Consider the following 17191-nt stretch of genomic DNA (forward strand, 5'->3'; position numbering starts at 1 on the left):
TATTCATCATATACACTGGCAGAATTGGTTCACTTTTTTTTTTTTTTTTTTAAGAAAAATTGATTTGATTTTGGATCAAAAGGTTAGCAGGTTAAAATCCATATCTGTTCACATTAACTCACTCTTATGTCAAGTATTAACAGTGAATCCAAATGAGTATTTCCATACACTGGAAAGCAACTCTACTAGTGTTCTTTAATTTTTTTTCTAGTTTTTATAGTCAGTTTATCTAATGCTACTATTAACTAAAATATTCTACATATTGATTCATGTTGAAAGATGTATAAAGTCATTATTATTGACTATAAAAAATTAAAATTTAATACGAATTCTCACACTCCCTCACTAGATCACAAACTTTTCCTTTCCTTAGAGCTTCAAATTTAGCTCATCTATAAGCACTGTGATAAGACTGAGAAAAACATAAATCACACTGCATGTTTTCTTTATAATGACTAAATATTTGGCAAGCATCCTTTTTGTTTCAAGAAAGAAAAAAATCTCACAGTGGAGTAAATATTACAGAAATCTTTGTAAAACTCATCCATGATTACACCATGAGTGCTGACAAAAAGGACAAGATCACTGAGTTCATGTCCTCTATTTCCTTCAATAGGTTTATAAACTGACAATGATTCATATATGTGAATGTATAGACTGAAAAATTTTAACTATAGTATGACATCTTTTAAGTCTGCTTCAGAATATAGGGGAATAAAGCAATAAAACAGACATCAGTCTTTACTTAAAAATTTTAATAAACGCAAATATTTCACCTGCCATAGCTGGAGTCATATCTATTGTGATAGAAATTTTTTCATATCCATCTGAAATTCTTCTTTGACATACAGAACATCCAAAAATATCTATGCTATAAAATTGGTATTTCTCACCAAAAATTTACATCATTTCTTTGTAAATTTTTAAATCCTTTGAGAAAAAGGATATCTAAAGTAGTAACTAGGCAGTAACTCATATATCATACAACTTGTCTAAAGATAAAGAAATGCACTTGAAATTTTTCAAATTTCAAATCAATTGATCTTTCATAGAAAGATAGACCTTTAGAAAGACCTTGTATTCTACAGGCAACTGGTAACTTAATTAAATATCATTAAAGTTTTATATATATTTTTTGTCTTTTCTAACAAAACTTCAGTAACAAATAATTTATTTTATCTCTCCAACTAGAATTGGTTTCTTTTTTGTGAATTAACTCAAGCCATTTTATAAGCATCCAAAGTGACAAATTCACAGCCTGTTAAAATTTTAAATGTATTAGATATTTAATTCAGATTTCAGACAACATTAATTCTTTTTTGATCTTTGAGAGGAAACTTCAAATCTTCTAAGGATTTATTTTAAATATCTCTTTATACTACCCACTTTATTTTCTTTAAATTTTTTTTACACAACAGTTTTTTCCATTTTGCTCCAGCAGAGCATACTGCAAATTAACCATGGAATTTCCAGTCTATTTATGTCTTCATTGCTCTGATCATAGTACTAGTTTCTATGTCTGCATTCAATTCTGTGGCAGTAATGTGCCTTTGTTTTAAATTCTAAAATTGGCCTATAGTTATTTGAACTGGAAAAAAATTATATTTTAGTTAAAAAATATAAACATTTCAATTTAATTACCAATGATGAGGTACATGTATCCCTGTAAGTCCTGCTGTCTGCATAAAATCAACAAACACACTACAATGTTAGATAGAACACGGGAAAAAAATCATTCTGAGTGAATAATTAGTTGACATCAACAAAATCAGTGGTGTGTTTAAGTGAGAAATGCACTAGTTAAACTGAAATGTAATCCTACCAAAACAAGAGAGTTATGTTTAATAGAAATATGTTTTATATTGCTTCCATTTAAAAAATTCATTTCCTTACTCCTTTATCCACACCTTAATTGTTCAATAGCCACAGATGGCTTATGGCTACAATTTTGGACAGTACAGTGATAGGCTGTGTTTTCAGCAGTTTACATTTATTAACATGTAATTCCCACAACAACTCTTTAAACTATTTATTCTAATTATCCCCCATTACAGACAATGAAACTCAGGCAGAAGCAATTAAGTAACTTACCCAAAGTCATACAGCTATTAACCAGGGAACCTGGGATTTAGACCCAGACAGTCTGACTCCAGAGACTCTTGCCCACTATCCCACACTGTCCAAAGTTCAACAGAGGCACAGACTTTAATGAGAGATGACACAAGAGGTGCCAGGTGTTTTAAAAATACAAACCAAACTACTTAGCAATTGGAAGTAGGGAGCCAAGACAGATAGGAAGGCACTGTGAACAGGAGAAAGGCCTGAGCTTAAAGATACATACTAGCCAAAAGGAAAAGCAATTTGGTGTAAGGAGTGGCTGAGAAGTGTGAGCAAAGGGCTACTCATCCTGAATGGATAAAAGATGAGCAGCTCCAGTAGATCAACAATGACTCCCAAAGGCATAGCCCCATCTTAAACCCTGCAATCTAGGGATGTTAGTTACCTTCTATCAAAAAAGTCATGGCAAACGTGATTAAGGATCTTGAGATGGGAAGATTGTTTTGTTGGATTATCTGGGTGGGCCCTAAATCCAGTCACAAGCATCCCTATAAGAGGCAGGCACTGAAAGATTTCACAGACAGAAGAGGAGGAGGCCCTGTGACCAGAGAAACAGATTGAAGTGCTGAAGCCACAAGTCAAGGGATGCCATCAGCCACCAGAAGCTCCAAGAGCAAGGAATGGATTCTCCTATAGAGCCTCTGGTGGGAGCACAGTCCTACCCCACACCTGATTTGGTAATTCTGGTCTCCAAAACTATGAGAGGATAAATCTATTGTTTTAAGCCACTCAGTTTGCAATATACTACAGCAACCCCTAGGAAGTTACTTCAGGATTTCTCAAAACCTAGAGCATGCAAATGTACCTTATGAATCAGCAAGAGGGAAATCTAGGAAGCAGTGTTTCCCAATTTTTTCATGACAGAATCCTCACTCCCTCTGAGGGGAGAGCTGGTGGTAAAAGAGAGAGAATCTGTTAACATCTGGCAGACCTAGCATTCTACTAAGAAGATCTGGGAAATTCTGAGCCAAGACACATTCTGGAAGGCATGTAATTTAGGCAAGTAAGTATGAACTATATTCAAACAACAATAAAAAAAAAAAAAAGGTTTTTGAGAAATGTTGCAAAAAGCCAACCATTTGGGGTGAGGAAATCTAGCACATTATTGAACCCGGGCTCCAGGTGACTTCAAAGTGGCAGAAAACATGGCTTTGGGAGATAGGTAACCAGTTGAGCTAACCAACTCAGTTAACAATACAGTAAGTTGTACTACACTCTAGATGAAACCACCACCTCTAGGAAGTGTTACAAGTCCTATGAGGGACACAAATAAGCTCAAGTAGCTTCAGAGCGTGATAAATAAGAAATGGCATTAAAGAACAAAAAAGGTGTTGTTCCCAGAAAACAACAAAGGAGAAACAAAATAGCAGTAACTTCAAGTAACTAAAGAGTTAAAATAAGAGAAAAAAAATGAACTACAAAGGGGTCAGTAAAAGCCAAAAATTAAATACCCAAGGGGTGTGAGATCAGGCTCAGCACAAAGCCCTCCACGGATGCTGGTGTTAAAAGCTCCTGGTTGATCTGGATACTCTTGCAAAGACGGAATGGCTAGTTTTTGAATGCTGTAGGAGGACAAAATCCACAGGGGTAGGAAGTTGGCCTACAAAATCAATATGCTTCCTCCAACACTAAGATTCTAATGCCCCAAACTGGCCACAGATCCGTTTATCACACCCACATGTATAGCTGGAATAGTAAGTGAATAAAAAATATTGGGGTAAAAAAAAAAGCTTAGGGTAAAATTCAAAATATTTCATAACTTGTAGCACAGGTGCTAACCCATCAGAATGGTTGCCAGCTTACGTGCCTCTAAGTAAGTACACATCAGATGAATTTTAGCCTTCATAAAACTTTGACAAGTGCCCTAGAGTTGAATATGGATTTTTAGCAGGCAGGAATACAGACAGAAGAGGAAAAAATTAACACCACTTAAAAACTGTTTATTTGAATTGACAATAGGTCCCTGGGCTTAGGAAACCACAAGATGGAAGGGAAAGATGACCAGGTAGGCTGGAAGCTACTCTCTCTCTACTGGACATCTGACCACAAACTCCTGGCAGCTGCACTCAGGACCCAGCAGCCACACACTTAACCACAGCCTCCAAGTGTCCTCTTGGCACCTTCCGCAAACACTACTTCCATGCCAAGAAGTCTGGGTTTAGTTTTGGTTCCATTCTCTGTGTCTGTCTCCCTCTCCCTTCTTTTCCCCTATTCCCCTAGCATAAATGTGGGTCCCACTGGTTTCAGGCTAATAATATCTACTTAGCAGCAACTGTCTAATAGGTTAACGCCCAACAATGGGCACTTGTATTTTCTTATAAGGTGGAGGTAAATTATGGCACTTGAACAAAGACCTTATTATCTAAATTTTACTGCATGTTTACTACAAGCCAGTTTCAATTTTATGTTTTTATCTCTAGGCCCTAAGACAAAGGGGAGAGAAAGTTCATTTTCATATTTGAGGGACTTATTAGTCTAATTATACTAACAATGTCAGGCTAAAAACAGGAGTTGATCCAGGTTGAATTGTGTCCCCCTAAAAATTCACATATGAAAGTCCTCAACCCCCACTATTTCAGAATGTGACTTTATTTGGAAATAGGGTCACTGTAGATAAAATTAGTTAAGATGAGGTCACATGAGAGTAGGGTGGGCCCTAATCTGATAGGTGTTCTTTATAAAAAGGAGAATTTTAGACAGAAATGCACACAGGGAAAACATCATGTGAAGATGAAGGCAGAGGACAAGGGTGATGCTCACACAAGTCAAGGGATGCCAAATATACCAATAAACCCCAAAAGCAAGGGGAGAGGCCTGGAAGAGATTCTCCCTCATGGCCCTCAGAAGGAATCAACTACCTTGCTGACACCTCAGTCTTGGACAGCTAACTTCCAGAACTATGAGAAAATAAATTTCTGTTGTTTAAATCATCTGACCTACGGTACTTTGTTATAACAGCCGTAGGAAACTAATCCAGGACTCAAAAGTATTAAGGAGGGCACACAAAAGTTCAGACAGGGCTGGGGAAAAAGGTCAGAGGAAAGTTTTGCTCTTTGAGCTTCTAGTTGACTGTCAGGAACCACCAGGTTCGAAGCCAACCTGGTCCTCCCTCCCAGTGCTCCGCCTGCCAGCCACACTGACCTTCCTTGGGCTCCATAAGCTGTACTTCCTGAGCTTCACAGAGACGGCTCCCTCTTCCTCAACTCCCCTGATTACTCTGTTGCTCACTATCCACCTATTGGGACTCCCATAATTCTAGACGTCAGTATGACCATCATTTTTTCAGAAAATCCTTCCTGATGTGCTCTACCCTGACTGAATCAGAACCTCTAGCTGTTAGAAACACTCAAAGCACACAGCTCTTTCCTTCATAGCTCCTGTCACATGTCTCATTATATGTCAGTGACAATGGATTATGTGCCTTCCTCACTGGACTGCAGGATCCATGAGGACAGCACCACAATCACTTTACTCATCATGACCCAGGACACTGTTAGGTAGTGGGAATACAACTATTTGCTCAATAAAATAAAATTCAATGTCCGTGGGTTTCTAATCTCACAGGAAATGCCAATGTCCTGTCTGCAACTTATGCATCAAAAGTTGTCTTACCAATCAGCTTTGACTTCTTGTCTTAAAACACAAAAATACAAATACACTCTCATCTCCCACACTGCCAGTGGAGGTGCACTACTGACTCTATTTCTACAGTGCTGCATGAGCCCTCCCTCAGGGTACTTCTCAGATTCTCAGCTGCCATCCACTTCCCACCACACTGGGCACTGCCTTGGTCTTCCTGCCCCCCATACCTAAGCCACCATACACCCAGCACATCAAGGTAAAGGGGCTGTGCTACTCCCACAACTAAACTTTTCCAACAAAATGTAAGCAGAATTCCAATACATAACACAAAAGGGATTACTACAAAGCTATCTGGTTTCAAGGTCAGGGGAGTTAGGGAGGGCTGTGGAAAAGGACAGAGTCCTTCCCATACACTTTGCCTCCCACTCCTCTCTGTGTCCCACCCCCTACCTCGAGCCAAACTTGAGGTATCTCAGGCAACCTAAGGCTCTTCAAAACACAGTTTAGAAACCACCAGCCCATCTGATTAAACTTATGTTTTCTAATAAAGAAGTCAAAGCTCTTAATTAACTATCATCTCCATTCCCAAAAGCCTAACCAAATAAAAGTATGTGGGCATTTCATATCCTGGCTCCAATATTCCTTGTCATATGTATTTTTTCACTCATTCATTCATTCATTCATTCAATCATCAACTATATGCTGATATTCCAAAAGGAGGGTTACAGGCAAGTCTTACCTTTCAAGACATGAAAACATGGTAGATGAGAGAGTTGGGTCTATCAATGCATGTCATAATAGTAATAGTAATAATAAAAATAGCAGGTAATATTTATCATGGGGGCAGAATTGGTAGAAATATTCTATAAGCGTTAGCCTTCTGAGCAACCCTATTGGTAGGGTCTGATTATAACACCAGTTCTAGGAATGAACAGGGTCTTAAAGAGGTGAGGTCAGGTCCTATAGCTAGAAAGAAGCAAAGTGTAGATTAAAAGTTAGATATTTTTTACTATATTGAAGAGATATCTGCACCCCCATGTTCATAGCACCATTATTTATCATAGCCGTAACATGGAAACAACTTAAGTGCCCATGGACAGATGAATGAATAAAAAAGTTGTAATACATATATACATATATATATATATATATATATATATATACATACACACACATATATTATATATGAATATTATTCAGCCATAGCAAAAGAGGAAATCCTGCCATTGTGACATGAATGGATCTTGAAATAACTAAAACAGAAGTGAAATAACTGAAACAGAGTATAAATACTGTATGATTTCAGTCATCTGTGGAATCTTAAAAAAAAAAAAAAAATCTTGGGGCGCCTGGGTGGCTCAGTGGGGTAAAGCCTCTGCCTTCAGCTCAGGTAATGATCCTAGGGTCCTGGGATCGAGCCCCACATCGGGCTCTCTGCTCAGTGGGGAGCCTGCTTCCCTTCCTCTCTCTCTGCCTGCCTCTCTGGCTACTTGTGATCTCTGTCAAATAAATAAATAAAATCTTTTTTAAAAATCTCATCAAGAAAGAGATGAGAGGGACACATGGGTGGCTCAGTCAGTTAAGCATCTGCCTTCAGCTTAGGTCATGATCCCGGGGTCCCAGGATCAAGTCCCTCATCAGGCTCCTTGTTCACGGAGAAGCCTACTTCTCCCTCTGCCTGCCACTCCCCCTGCTTGTGTTCTCTCTTACACTCTCTGACAAATAAACAAATAAAATCTAGGAAGGAAGGAAGGAAGGAAGGAAGGAAGGAGAGGAGAGGAGATTTATGGTTCCCAAAGGTGGGGGGTGAGGGAGAGTGATTAGAGGAAGGTGGTCAAAAGGTAGAAACTTCCAGTTATGAGATAAATAAGTATTAAGAATGTAATGTACAATATAATGACTACAGATAACACCTGCCACATGGTATATGTAAAAGTTGTTAAGAAAGTAAATCCTAAGGCTTCTCATCACAAAGGAAAAAAACCATTTTTGTATATATATGAGATGATGGATGTTAACTAAACTTATTGCAGTAATTACTTCATAATACAACTCAAATGATTATGTTGTACACTTTAAACTTATACGGTGCTGTATATCAATTTTATCTCCATAAATTGGAGCAAAAATCGTATCTTCTGTAATCTTTCATGTGATGGTCAATTGCATGCAACCATGGGAGAGGTTCAGGAAAAAAAAAAAAGTTTATTATATTCACAATTCCTAGACACAAGGAGGAATAGCACACCATGTAAAGCCATAATGGGGAAACCTCAGGATTGTCAAGAGGCAGAAATCAAAAGCAAGGGAAAAAACAAGGTCAAGCCTTTAGTGGGGTTTCCAAGGGAAAGGTAAGGCAGGAAGGCAGGGCAGTTTCAGTTTGGTAGTCTGAATAATTTGGGCAGACTCTAAGCTATAGGAGTGGTCCCTAGATGCCTGACACCTAGCCCTGGGATGACCAAGGCAGAGGAATATCATCTCCTGGGGTGTAAAGGCCCAGACAGAGGAGGTATGGCTCTGGATTGGTATTGGCTGGTATTGGCTCTGATATCAAAGGCATGCTCCCAGCTGGGCCCTTTGTTATCTCTATTTGCTGGCTCCAGGAGAGGCAGATTGTCCCAGCCAGAAAGATTTTTAAGATACTGAAACATTATAACACAGAAGATTTTAAATATGAACAATTAACCAAATTATGTGACTTTAAACCTTCCAATCCCTGTTCCGGCTGCATCCCTAGTGCAGCAAAGGTGTGACACTAAGACCAGGGACAAAGTTATAGGCCCTAGTAAGGAGCATGATGACATACCTACAAGGTTAGAAAAAGGTCCACAGAAAAGACAGTGCTTAAAATGGGTAGTAAAGGAGAAGCAGGAACTTGCAAGAGGATTAAAAATGGAGGACAGGTTTTCTAACAAAAGGGACTAACCTGTGAAAAGGCAAGCTGGCCAATCCAGTCAACTAAAAGTTGCTAGAGCCAGGGTCCTGGGAGAACCCAGCAAGCAGAGGATAGATATGAGGATAAGAACCCTGTATGAAAGGGCCACTAGCACCAGGGCAAGAAACCTCAATTTTCAATTAGGGGTATAATAATAAGAAATATGAATAGATCTGCATTTTAGTTCAACTTCTCAAAAGATTATCAAGTACAATTATTGTCTAGGCATATATATAACAGAAAAGTTTAATGCCAGAATATACCAACAAATTCAAAATATTATATTAAAAAAGACAACCCAGGGGCATCTGGGTGGCTCAGTCAGTTAAGTGTCTACCTTCGACTCAGGTCCTGATCCCAGATCCTGGGGTTGAGTACTGTATCAGAATCCCTGCTCATCGGGGAGTCTGCTTTTTCCTCTGTCCTCCCCCTCTCATGCTCTTTCTCTCTCAATCTCACTCTCTCAAATAAATAAATAAAATATTTTTTAAAAATACTTAAAAAAAAAAAGGACAACCCAATAAAAATACTGGCAAATGCACAAACTGGTATATTCTAGAAGAAACACAAATTGCCAGTAATCACATGAAAGATGCTCAGTCTTCATTAGTAATCAGAGAAAAGCAAATTAAAACCACAATGAGATAATATTCTACACCCACTAGCTTAGCCAAAGTTTAAAAATTTACCAAAATCAATTATTAGCAAAAATACATTAGCAAAACATATTTGTATATATTACTGGTGAGAATGAAAATCAGTAAAACCCTTTACAAGATAGCAGTCAATCATATACCAATGTTGAAATTGTTCATACTCTAAGATGTAGCATAAATTGTTCATACTCTAAGATGTAGCTTATACCCTAGAGAGACTCCTGTTCATGACACATAAAAAATCTTCAGAGAAAGAGTATTTGTAAAAGCAAGGTATGGAAACAATTCAGATGACCAGGAACAGGAAAACTGGTAATTGTGGTATATTCAGAAAAATGAATGTTACACAGAAGTGGAAATGAGTCAAGTGTATTTATTCACCTCAAAGTTGATAAATCTTATAAACAATGTTGAATAAAAAATATATAGAATATATAGCATGATATAATCTTTATAAATTAAAAAATACACAAAATTAAATAATATATTTATTAACATTCATGGATGATAAAACCCTAAAGAAAAACAAGAGATTAAGCAAATGTCATGATCCTGAGTATCTATGGGGCTTAGAAGAAAAGAACAAACAGGAGCATTCATCAAGATTCTATTATTTTTTAACTTAGTAGTAGATTCATTTACTTACTATGCTTCATAAATTACTGAGATATTACATGTTATTTTGCATATTATAAGTATTTCCTAATTAAAAATAAATAACAATAAAGTGCATGGCACAGAACAGGCCCTTAAGAAATTATAGATTATTCCATAAGATGGAAGGGCTTAGAACACATGACTAGGATAAGGCAGGGAGAGGGATGAATGAACAGAATGGAAGAATAACTGGCATGCCCAGGAAGTGAACAGGCTCAAGAGCAAATAGAGAAGGTCTGGTCTAAAAAGGAAGGAAAATGGCTCCCAAAACTGGGGAAAAGGATGGGTAAAGATGGAGATAATGCAGTACTGAAAAGAGAAGGGTATTTCAGGAACTAAAAAGAGTCAAAGACAGTATTTTAGAATAAAAAGAAAAATAAGACATTCAAAAAAATTCTTTAGTTTTGATAAAACCTAATAAAAATTACCATTTGGCCAATGTGCAAAAGTGATGCTCTGAAACAAATTATGAAGAAAATCAAAAGAGTAACTCTTTGACCTCTGATACGGTAGACTCCGCCAAGATTAGAAAACCAATCTCTCACCCACACATGTTCTGAGCCCCTAATTTCAGTGGCACATGACACTGGTTGCTAGCCCAGAAGAGATTCATGAGATACTGAACTTGAAGTTTCCAATGACTTGGTCCAAAAATATTAGGATATTTTGAAAATATTCAAAGGGGGGAGGAAAGACCTAGATATTAGATTGCTATAAACTTGAAACCCTAGAATTAATTATCTTAGTCTTACATTAAAACCGTGAAAACTGGAAGGAGTCAAGATGGAGGAGGAGTAGCAGATTGAGATGACATCAGGTCACAGGAGTTCACCTATAGTTATCTAACCATTCCGAACTCCTACAAACCCAACAGGAGATCAAAGAGAAGAGCAGCAATTCTAGAAACAGAAAATAGTCCATTTTCTGAAACGTAGGACATGCAGGGAAGTGAATCTGAAACAATGGGAAGATAAACTGTGGGGGAAGGAGCCAGCCCCCAACAAGCGGTGGAGCAACGGAGCACAAAATTTGAAACTCTAAAAGTCTGCTCCACTGAAGGGCATCACTCTAGAGGCTAAGCAGGTGTGGAGCCATTGAGGGGACAGTGTGGTCTCAGGTCCTGTGGGGTGACTGAAAGATCGGGGGTGTCTGAGTGTGGCAAGCTGCCAGGTATCAGAGCGAGGAAGCCAGCAACAGAGACGGAACTGAGGAGTGAGCTCTCAGCTCAGGGTTACATTAAACTGTGATCCACAACACAGTTGGACCACTGCTCTTTGAGCAGGGACCCCACAAGACGCAGATCCAGGGAAACCCACCGACATCCACTGGAAGAGCAAAGTGGCAAGATCTGGTGGGTTTGGAGACTCCAAACGGAGCTGTGTGCCACAGGCAGAAATGCTCCATCACAGGCCAGGTGAGCTCAGAGCACAGCCGGAGATCAGGGAGATGGGAATGATCGAGCATTTCTCTCCAAGGGTGCACTAAGGAGTGGGCCCCTGAGCTCTCGACTCCTCCGGGCCAGAGATTGGGAGGCTGCATCTTCATTCCCATCCTCCAGACCTCCACGGAAAGCGTTCAGGTACCGAAAGTTCCCAAAAGTGAACCCGAGCAGATTACTTAGCCCGGCCCCTGGCAAGAGCAGCACAATTCCGACTTCAACAAAGACATTTGAGAATCACTACAACAGACCCCTCCCCCAGAAGATCAGCAAGAACATCCAGCCAAGACCAAGCTCGTTGATCAAGGAGAACAGTGGAATGCTAGAGGAGGGGAAAGCAAAGCATGGAATTCAGGGCTTTCTCCCCATGATTCCTTAGTATTGCAAAGTTAATTAAATTTATTTAATTTTATTTTTTCTTATTCTAATTTGTTTAAAATTTTTCCTCTTTCCTCTTTTAACTAGATCTTAACAATACCTTTCTAAAAAAAAATTCTTTTTAAACCTTCATTATTATATTCATATGTAACCCTTCATTGTACCTAACTTTATTTTTTGTATATATATAGGGTTTGTTTGTTTGTTTGTTTTTCTAAAAAATTTAAAGATACAATTTCTTCTAATAGATCAAAACATACCCTAAATCTAGTACAGGGCTTTGTTCTAGTCTCCAGCCTGAGAAAATTCTCTCCACTTTCTTTTTCTTTCTTTTTCTAAGCAACTTATCTTATTAATTCTTTTTTAGAATATTTTTTTTAAATTTTCATCTTTACAGTCATATTCCATCCCTCCATTGTGTTTACCCATATTTTTACATATATATGTTTTTCTTTCCTTAAAATTTTGGAAGGAAGTTTCTTCTAACAGAAAAAAATACACGCAAAATCAAGTGGGTGGCTCTGTTCTATTCACCAGTCTAATATATATATATATATATATATATATATTCTTATTTTAGGTTTTTTTAATTTCTTTTTTTAACTTCTCTTTATGCCCTTTCTTCTCCCCCAGATCTGGGGTATCTTCTGATTTGGATAGCATACATTTTTATGGGGTATTTGTTACCCTTTCAGTATTTTGTTCTCTTATTCATATATTCTTATCTGGACAAAATGACAAGGTGGAAAAACACCACAAAAAAAAGAACAAGAGGCAGTACCAAAGGCTAGGGACCTAATCAATACAGACATTGGTAATATGTCAGATCTAGAGTTCAGAATGATGATTCTCAAGGTGCCAGCTGGGCTCAAAAAAGGCATGGAAGATATTAGAGAAACCCAGTCTGGAGAAATAAAAGCCCTTTCTAGAGAAATAAAAGAACTAAAATCTAACCAAGCTGAAATCAAAAAAAGCTATTAATGAGGTGCAATCAAAAATGGAGGCCCTTACTGCTAAGACAAATGAGGCAGAAGAGAGAATTAGTGATATAGAAGACCAAATAATGGAGAATAAAGAAGCTGAGCAAAACAGAGAAAAACAACTACTGGACCACAAGGGGAGAATTCGAGAGAGAAATGATACCATAAGACAAAACAATATTAGAATAATTGGGATTCCAGAAGAAGAAGAGAGAGGGGGGCAGAAGGTATATTGGAGAGAATTATTGTAGAGAATTTCCCTAATATAGCAAAGGGAACAAGCATCAAAATCCAGGAGGCACAGAGAACTCCCCTCAAAATCAGTAAGAATAGGTCCACACCCCATCATCTAATAGTAAAACTTACAAGTCTTAGTGACAAAGAGAAAATCCTGAAAACAGCTAAGGACAAGTTTGTAACATACAATGGTAAAAATATTAGATTGGCAGTAGACTTATCCACAGACACCTGACAGGCCAGAAAGAACTGGCATGATATATTCAGAGCACTAAATGAGAAACTCATGCAGCCAAGAATACTATATCCAGCTAGGCTATCATTGAAAATAGGAAGAGAGATAAAAGGACAAACAAAAACTGAAAGAATTTGTAAACACCAAACCAGCCTTACAGGAAACATTGAAAGGGGTCCTCTAAGCAAAGAGAGAGCCTAAAAGTAGTAGATCAGAAAGGAACAGAGACGATATACAGTAACAGTCACCTTACAGGCAATACAACGGCACTAAATTCATATCTCTCAATAGTTACCCTGAATGTAAATGGGCTGAATGCCCCCAATCAAAAGACACACGGTATCAGAATGGATAAAAAAACAAAACCCATTAATATGCTGTCTAAAAGAAACTCATTTTAGACCCAAAGATGCCTCCAGATTTAAAGTGAGGGAATGGAAAACAATTTACAATGCTAATGGACATCAAAAGAAAACTACAGTGGCAATCCTTATATCAGATCAATTAGATTTTAAGCCAAAGACTATAATAAGAGATGAAGAAGGACACTGTATCTGACTCAAAGGGTCTGTCCAACAAGAAGATCTAACAATCTTAAATATCTATGCCCCTAACATGGGAGCAGCTGACTATATAAACCAATTAATAACAGAATCAAAGAAACACATTGACAATAATACAATAATAGTAGGGGACTTTAATACCCCCCTCCCTGAAATGGACAGATCATCCAAACAAAAGATCAACAAGGAAATAAAGGCTTTAAATGACACACTGGACCAAATGGACATCACAGATATATTCAAAACATTCCATCCCAAAGAAACAGAATACACATTCTTCTCTAGTGCACATGGAACATTCTCCAGAAGAGATCACATCCTGGGTAACAAGTCAGGTCTCAACCGCTATCAAAAAATGGGATCATTCCCTGCATATTGTCAGACTAAAATTCTTTGAAGCTAGAACTCAAACACAAGAGGAAAGCTGGAAAGGACCCAAATACATGGAGGCTAAGAGCATCCTTCTAAAGAATGAATGAATGGGTCAACCAGGAAATTAAAGAAGAATTGAAAAACTTCATGGAAACAAATGATTAAAAAAAAAACACAATGGTTCAAAATCTATAGGACACAGCAAAGGCAGTCCTGAGAGGAAAATATATAGTAATAGAAGCCTTTCTCAAGAAACAAGAAAGGTCTCAAATACACAACCTAATCCTGCACCTAAAGGAGGTGGAGAAAGAACAGGAAAAAAAAAAATTTAAGGCTAAACCCAGCAGAAGAAGAGATATAATAAAGATCAGAGCAGGGGCACCTGGGTGGCTCAGTGGGTTAAAGCCTCTGCCTTTGGCTCGGGTTGTGATTCCAGGGTTCTGGGATCGAGCCCCGCGTTGGGCTCTCTGCTCAGCAGAGAGTCTACTTCCTCCTATCTCTCTCTGCCTGCTTCTCTGCCTACTTGTGATCTCTGTCAAATAAATAAATAAAATCTTTAAAAAAAAAAAAAAAAAAAAAAAAAAAAGATCAGAGCAGAAATCTATGAAATAGAAACAAACAAATAAACAAAAAAACAGTAGAACAAGTCAATGAAACTAGGAGCTGGTTCCTTGAAAGAATTATTAAGATTGATAAACCCCTGGCCAGACTTAACAAAAAGAAAAGAGAAAGAACCCAAATAAATAAAATAGTGAATGAAAGAAGAGAGATCATAACCAACACCAAAGAAATACAAACAATTATAAGAACATATTATGAGCAATTATATGCCAGAAAATTTGAATCTGGAAGAAATGGATGCATTTCTAGAGATGTATAAAATACCAAAACTAAAGCAGGAAGAAATAGAAAACATGAACAGACCCATAACCAGTAAGGAGATTGAAGCAGTCATCAAAAATCTCCCAGCAAACAAGGGCCAAGGACCAGAAAGCTTCCCAGGGGAATTCCACCAAACATTTAAAGAAGAATTAATACCTATTCTCCTGAAACTGTTCCTAAAAATAGAAATGGAAGGAAAACTACCAAACTCATTTTACAAGGCCAGCATTACCTTGATCCCAAAACCAGACAAAGACCCCATCAAAGAAGAGAATTACAGACCAATATCCTTGATGAACACAGATGCGGAAATTCTCACCAAAATACTAGCCAAGGATTATCCACCATGACCAAGTGGGATTTACTTCAGGGCTGCAAGGTTGGTTCAACATCCACAAATCAATCAGTGTGATATAATACATTAATAAAAGAAAGAACAAGAACCATATGATACTCTCAATAGATGAGGAAAAAGCATTTCACAAAGTACAGCATCCTTTCCTGATCAAAACACCTCATACTGTAAGGATAGACGGTACATACCTCAATATCATCAAAGCCATCTATGAAAAACCCACAGTGAATATCATTCTTAATGGAGAAAAACTGAGAGCGTTTCCACTAAGGTCAGGAACACGGCAGGGATGTCGGTTATCACCACTGCTACTCAGCATAGTACTGAAGTTCTAACTTCAGCAATCAGACAACAAAAAGCAACTAAAGGCATCCAAATCAGCAAAGAAGAAGTCAAACTATCACTCTTTGCAGATGATAGGATACTTTATGTGGAAAACACAAAAGATTCCATTCCAAATCTGCTAGAACTTGTACAGGAATTCAGTAAGGTGTCAGGATATAAAATCAATGCACAGAAATCAGTTGCATTTCTTTACACCAACAAGACAGAAGAAAGAGAAATTAAGGAGTCCATCCCATTTACAATTGCACCCCAAACTATAAGATACCTAGGAATAAACCTAACCAAAGAGACTAAGAATCTATACTCAGAAAACTACAAAGTACTCATGAAAGAAATTGAGGAAGACACAAAGGAATGGAAAAATGTTCCATGCTCATGGATTGGAAGAACAAATATTGTGAAAATGTCTATGTTACCTAAAGCAATCTACAAATTTAATGCAATCCCTATCAAAATCCCATCAATTTTTTTCAAAGAATTGGAACAAATAATCCTAAAATTTATATGGAAACAGAAAAGACCTCAACTAGCCAGAGGAATGTTGAAAAAGAAAGCCAAAGTTGGTGCCATCACAATTCCAGACTTCAAGCTCTATTACAAAGCTGTCATCATCAAGACAGTATGGTACTGGCACAAAAACAGACATATAGATCAATGGAACAGAATAGAGAGCCCAAAAATAGACCCTCAACTCTATGGTCAACTAATCTTCGACAAAGCAGGGAAGAATGTCCAGTGGAAAAAAGACAGTCTCTTCAACAAATGGTGTTGGGAAAATTGGACAGCCACATGCAGAAAAATGAAACTGGACCATTTCCTTACACCACACACAAAAATAGATTCCAAATAGATGAAAGACCTCAATGTGAGAAAGGAATCCATCAAAATCCTTGAGGAGAACACAGGCAGCAACCTCTCGACCTCAGCCGCAGCAACTTCTTCCTGGGAACATCGCCAAAGGCAAGGGAAGCAAGGGCAAAAATGAACTATTGGGACTTCATCAAGATTGAAAGCTTTTGCACAGCAAAGAAAACAATCAACAAAAAAACAAAAGACAACTGACAGAATAGGAGAAGATATTTGCAAACTACATATCAGATAAAGGGCTAGTATCCAAAATCTATAAAGAACTTATCAAACTCAACACCCAAAGAACAAATAATCCAATCAAGAAATGGGCAGAAGACATGAACAGACATTTTTGCAAAGACATCCACATGGCCAACAGACACATGAAAAAGTGCTCCACATCACTCGGCATCAGGAAAATACAAATCAAAACCATAATGAGGAGGGGAGGAGTCAAGATGGCAGAGAAGTAGCAGGCTGAGACTACTTCAGGTAGCGGGAGATCAGCTAGATAGCGGGAGATCAGCTAGATAGCTTATCTAAAGATTGCAAACACCTACAAATCCAACGGGAGATCGAAGAGAAGAAGAACAGCAACTCTAGAAACAG

General features: G+C 37.9%; 1 protein-coding gene across 1 annotated transcript in view; it reads right to left on the reverse strand.

Annotated features, from left to right (window-relative positions):
• Window positions 1-17191, reverse strand: part of LOC111156715 (GDP-mannose 4,6-dehydratase) — a 628939-nt gene that overhangs the window by 490494 nt on the left and 121254 nt on the right. The gene's annotated exons all lie outside the window — the stretch shown is intronic.

The sequence above is a fragment of the Enhydra lutris genome, unplaced genomic scaffold (assembly GCF_002288905.1).
Source record: "Enhydra lutris kenyoni isolate GAN:26980312 unplaced genomic scaffold, ASM228890v2 scaffoldscaffold48, whole genome shotgun sequence".
In the NCBI taxonomy this organism is placed as follows: domain Eukaryota; kingdom Metazoa; phylum Chordata; class Mammalia; order Carnivora; family Mustelidae; genus Enhydra; species Enhydra lutris.